Consider the following 5,819-nt stretch of genomic DNA (forward strand, 5'->3'; position numbering starts at 1 on the left):
CATTTCACCACTGGAAGATCAGCAGACAATGACATGACAGCCCAAGAGGATAAAACAAGGATGCTTCAAAAGACAAGTGTTTGGACCACGTCAAGCCATGGAGTAAAGAAGGGGGCAGCAGTTTTCCAGTACACCTCCACTTGGTTAAGGCAAGGTCAGTGTTATTGTTTCCATTTCACAGATGAGGAAACTGAGGTTCAAGGAGGATAAGTGTCTTGCCCAACCACAGCACAGAAAGCAGTGGGCAGGAACCAGGATTCACACCTGCTCCATCTTCACCATTGTTTCCACTGTGAGAACATTTTTTCAGTCCTTAAGCTGTGAGCACAACTGCCATCAACTGCTACTTAAACCATGCCCTGGGGGTGAGAGAGAGGGTCCTGAGTTTTCACCAGAGTTCCCTGCCAGGAAATTGTGCTAAAAAAACATTTTTTTTTTCTTTCCCAGTATGTTAGTAGGAGGCCAGCAGATTGTTATAGTCCTCTGTCTTCTGAATCCAGACAATGGTGGCAGGCTGGCCCTGGTGGCAGGCTGACCCTGACTCAGGAAACAAAGGGTCTAGGAGGAACAAAGCTACACGAAAAAGCTGTCTCCAGGAGACTGACCTCTGCAGACACAGCACTGAGCTGCCCCCTGGGGTCATAGGTGGAACCCTCCCCCTTTAAACATCAAGCTCCTCCACCTGCCTCTTCATAAGCTGGCCCTGGCCCATCTTTCCAAGGTCATCACCTGCTCCCTGGACATCCTAGGCCCACCAGGTCCCAAATTCTGTCCATGGATTTCTAGAAAGTCCTTTCTCATCCCTGTACCTCAATCCCTGCTTCTTAAATCCTTTAATACCCAGCTGAAATCTTATCTCCTCTAAAGAGCCTTCCCAGTATCTCCAATAAGAATTACTCCTACTGGGCGGCGTCTGTGGCTCAGTCGGTAAGGCGCCGGCCCCATATACTGAGGGTGACGGGTTCAAACCCGGCCCCGGCCAAACTGCAACCAAAAAATAGCCGGGCGTTGTGGCGGGCGCCTGTAGTCCCAGCTACTCGGGAGGCTGAGGCAAGAGAATCGTTTAAGCCCAGGAGTTGGAGGTTGCTGTCAGCTGTATGAGGTCATGGCACTCTACCGAGGGCCATAAAGTGAGACTCTGTCTCTACAAAAAAAAAAAAAAAATTACTCCCACTTTCCACTTGCTCCTACTGTGACTGTGGTATCCGCCGTCTGCACAGAGCGACCTCAGCAGTGTGGATACTTACTGGCCAGCTACACAGGGTGTTGAGTACTTTGTTAGGTCATTTAATGTAATAGATGATCTCATTTAATCCTCATGACAACTGTTCCTCTTATTCTCATTAAACAGATGGGGCAACTGAAGCTCAGAGAAGCATCCTCTCACCCAAGGTCGTGCAGCTAGCAGAAGAGTTAGGATTTGATCCCAGGCCTTTCTGACTATAAAGTTCAGGATCTTTGTCACTTAAACCACCTGCTTCCCACTTCCCAGAAAGTTGCCATTTCCCTTGTAGAATGTAAGCAGCAGAGGACAGGGTCTGTGTTTTGTTCATCACCTGAGCCCCTGGGATTCCTGGCTGAGTGTACTGAAGCCGGGCACTGCTCCGTGAATGCTGAATTGAATTCCGTTACACTTTCTGCATATTACAGAAATCCCACCATGACAGCCATCTCTGTGAGTGGTGGAAGTCTTGGGTCGTTTGTGGCTGGAGTATGGCAAAATGCCCAAGTCAGAACTAGGGACATGTGTCTAACCTGGGGCCTAATCCACATTGTAACCCTGGGCGTGTCTGGTCACCTCTCTGAGCTTTAGTTTCTCTGTTTACCAAATGGGGGTAAAAATTCCTAGCAGTGCATGGGCGGCACCTGTGGCTCAGTGAGCAGGGCGTCGGCCTCATATACTGAGGGTGGCGGGTTCAAACCCAGCCCCGGCCAAACTGCAACAAAAAAATAGCCGGGCGTTGTGGCGGGCGCCTGTAGTCCCAGCTACTCGGGAGGCTGAGGCAGGAGAATCGCCTAAGCCCAGGAGTTGGAGGTTGCTGTGAGCTGTGTGACGCCATGGCACTCTACCCAGGGCAATAAAGTGAAACTCTGTCTCTACACACACACACAAAAAAAAATTCCTAGCAGTGCAGAGGAATCAGAACTAATTTTCATAACAGCCTCCCCTAAGCTCTCCTTGTGCATATGGCACCATGTGTCCGGCCCTGTGCTCTGCTTGCAATGGCTTCTTTGGTCCTCATAGCAACCCTGTGAGGTGGGATCCTAACTTGCAGATAAACAGCTAGGAACAGGTGGAGCCAGGATCTGGGCTCCAAATCTATCTCTGTGCCTGAAACATTTATCCCTCCTCTTTCCCTACCTAACATGGGCTCCTTCTTCAGGTTTCAGCAACACCCTGGCTTCCTTTGGAAGGACCTTTGGCAGGCAGCTGCCCTAACCTACAGTGCTGGGTTTCTCACTCTCCTCCAACAGATAAGGAGCTCTGTGATGCAAGACCTGGTCACACTCACGGCTGTATCTCCACAGCCCAGCACTGAGCTTGGTAAACAAGTAAACTGAACACATCATGCCAGCATCGGGATGCTGATGGAGCCTGAGGGAGATGGGGAGATCAGACGAAGAGGAAGACTTTTGGACTCCTGCCATGCCTTACATTAGCAGCATCTTCTCCCAGTCCTGAAAGCCTGCCTCCCGGGATGCCATTCGAGCCAGCGAATTCCGGTCACTGCTTCACCTTGGAAAGGCAGCTGCAGCCGTCACCAAGTGGCCCAGTAATTGACATCGCCGCGGTACTAGGAGCTGCCCTGTTAATATTTAATGTGGACTTTGCTGCAGCAAAACCATAGGCTCCAAGAACTAGAGGGGCCGCGCAGAGTCTCCAAGGGGTCATCAGGAGGGCACAGATGGGAAAGGGCTTCATAAACCATAAGGTCCCCAGCAGACAAGCATTACGCAGACCCATTTAGTCCCTGGCTTAACTCAGGAAGAGCTGGGCAGCCTGAGCTTGCAGGGGGACAAGAAGACTGCTGACTGAGCCCATGCACTGAATACATGGGGGATTAGGGGCTCCCAGGGACGTTTCCTGGAGACAGTGGGAGGGCGGAGCACTGGCGCCAGCCAGATCTGGACTCCACTCCAGGTTTGCCCTGCCCGGCTGTGTGACCAGGGCAGCAGCTGGACTACTGAGCCTCAGCTACCTTGAATGTGAAATGGGGCTAAGACTGGCCTTGTGGCTCTGCTGGGAGGATTGAATGAGACAAGTGATGCAGACAGTGGACTTAGCTTAACACATAACAGGACCTCCACAAATGCTGAGTCCCTTCTCCCTTCACCTTCTGAGAGGCACCTGGCATGTCTCAGTCACAGCTGGGGCGGTGAGCAATCCTTTCATCCCATCAGCTCAGCAATGTCAGCAACCATGGGACTCTCCTCTGTGACCTGTGGGGCTGAGCACAGTGCCTTCCTACCAGACAGGGCTCAGTAAACACTTGTGAGCTAAGGGGAAGCCAAACCAAGCTCCCGTTTAATTCTCCTCCCATCCAGTAGCCAATAACTGAAATCCTAACCCCGCCCTGAGGCCTAGCATCTCAAATCTTATATCCCTGTAAAGGAAGGGAAGCATCCTTAGTTCTCACTTTACTGAAGAGGAAACCAGGCAGTGGAGGAATCCGTTGTTCAAGGTTCAATCACTGAATTCCATCCAACTTCAGGCCCTTTGCACCTGCTATTCCTCTGCCTGGAACACTCTTCCCAAAGATCTTCAAATGGATAATTTGGCAGTTTGAAGATAAATACTTCGCTGCTTCCTCCCATTAAGAAACGATGTGTCGGGCAGCGCCTGTGGCTCAAGGAGTAGGGCGCCGGTCCCATATGCCGGAGGTGGCGGGTTCAAACCTAGCCCCGGCCAAAAACCAAAAAAAAAAAAGAAACGATGTGTCTGGGCGGCGCCTGTGGCTCAGTGAGTAGGGCGCTGGCCCCATATGCCGAGGGTGGCGGATTCAAACCCAGCCCCGGCCAAACTGCAATAAAAAAATAGCCGGGTATTGTGGCAGGCGCCTATAGTCCCAGCTGCTTGGGAGGCTGAGGCAAGAGAATCGCGTAAGCCCAACAGTTAGAGGTTGCTGTGAGCCGTGCGATGTCATGGCACTCTACCTGAGGGTGGTACAGTGAGACTCTGTCTCTACAAAAAAAAAAAAGAAAAGAAACGATGTGTCTGTCACTTTCTCCAACCCTTGAGTCCAGGCTGGCCTGCGACTTGCTTTGACAAGAGAATGTAACAGGGATGTGACCCTTTGTGAGTTTGAAAGCTTAGGCTTCAAGAGACCTTGTAAACTTCTGCCTTCACCCTCTTGGAACACTGCTCCTAGACCACCACATGAGGCAGCCGCTCTAGCCAACTGGAGGATGAGAGGTGATATAACATGGACCTGAGGTGCCCCAGCCAACAGCCAGCACCAACTGTCATATGTGTGAACGAGGCTTTCTTGGACGTTCCAATCCAGCTGTGTCTCTAGATAAAGGCAGCCACATATATGACTGAGGACCCACCCAGACCAACCACAGACTCATGAGAAATAATGATTGGTTACTGTAAGCCACTAACTTTGGGGGTTTGTTACATGGCCAAACACAACATACAACTGCCTCTTCCTCACTCAGGTGTCTGCTCCAATGTCATCTCCTCAGAGAGAACTTTCTTAGCTGTTCTGGCTAAAATAGTGCCACACATCCCAACCCCATACTCCCACCCCCACCCGCCAGCTGTTGTTTATCCCATTATCCTGTTTCAGCCTGGCCAAGGCATTTACACTATCTAAAATCATTTAGCCCAGGTGCAGTGCCTCACGCCTGCAATCCCAGCACTCTGGGAGGCCCAGGCAGGAGGATTGCTTCAGCTCGGGAGTTCAAGACCAGCCTGAGCAAGAGCAAGACTCCAGTCTCTACTAAAAGTAGAAAAATTAGCTAGGCATTGTGGCGAGCACCTGTACTCCTGGCTACTCAGGAGCCTGAGGCAGGTAGATCACTTGAACCCAGGAGTTTGAGGGTTTTATGACCTATGATACCAGAACACTCTACCCAAGCCACAGAGTGAGACTCTGTCTCAAAAAAAGGAAAGAAAGAGAAAAAGAGAGAGAGAGAAAGTTAGTTATAAATAAAATGAAATGATGATTTATTCCAGCAGTTGTCAACGTGTGGGTCGCGACCCCTTTGTAACAATGAAAATACATCGCAGCATTAGGAAGGTTGAGAACAACTGATTTATTCACTTGCGGACTTAATATTCATCTCTTCCATGTGCAGGTTTCACGACGACAGAGGCCAAAATGTTGTCTTATGCCATCTCACCAGCACCTGTGTGGTGTCTGGCACAGGGAAGAAGCTGCAAACTTCGTGGAGAGATTGTACACCTGCTGCTTGCTGGTGTGATACGGGGGGAGCAGAGTAGCAGGTGTGAGCTCCCACCAGAGCACATCTTCTCAAACCAGTAGGGGCCAGGCGTGGTGGCTCATGCCTGTATTCCTAGCACTGTGGGAGGCTGCGGCAGGTGATCACCTGAGCTCAGGAGTTTGAGACCAGCCTGAGCAAGAGGGAGACCCCCATCTCTAAAAATAACCAGGCATTGTGGTGGGCGCCTACAGTCCCAGCTACTCGGGAGGCTGAGGCAAGAGAATCGCTTAAGCCCAAGAGTTTGAGGTTGCTGTGAGCTATGATGCCACAGCACTCTACTGAAGGCAACAAAGTGAGACTGTGTCTAAAAAAAATTAAAAAATAAAACCAGTGCCCTTGGGAGCACAGGAGGGAAAGCCAGGTGGCTG

General features: G+C 50.8%; 1 pseudogene; it reads left to right on the forward strand.

Moving 5' to 3' along the window:
- On the forward strand, positions 1-2,683 carry LOC128584467 (putative uncharacterized protein YWHAH-AS1; annotated as a pseudogene).
- Positions 2,684-5,819: the final 3,136 nt, after the last annotated feature.

The sequence above is a fragment of the Nycticebus coucang genome, chromosome 4 (genome assembly GCF_027406575.1).
Source record: "Nycticebus coucang isolate mNycCou1 chromosome 4, mNycCou1.pri, whole genome shotgun sequence".
Lineage (NCBI taxonomy): Eukaryota > Metazoa > Chordata > Mammalia > Primates > Lorisidae > Nycticebus > Nycticebus coucang.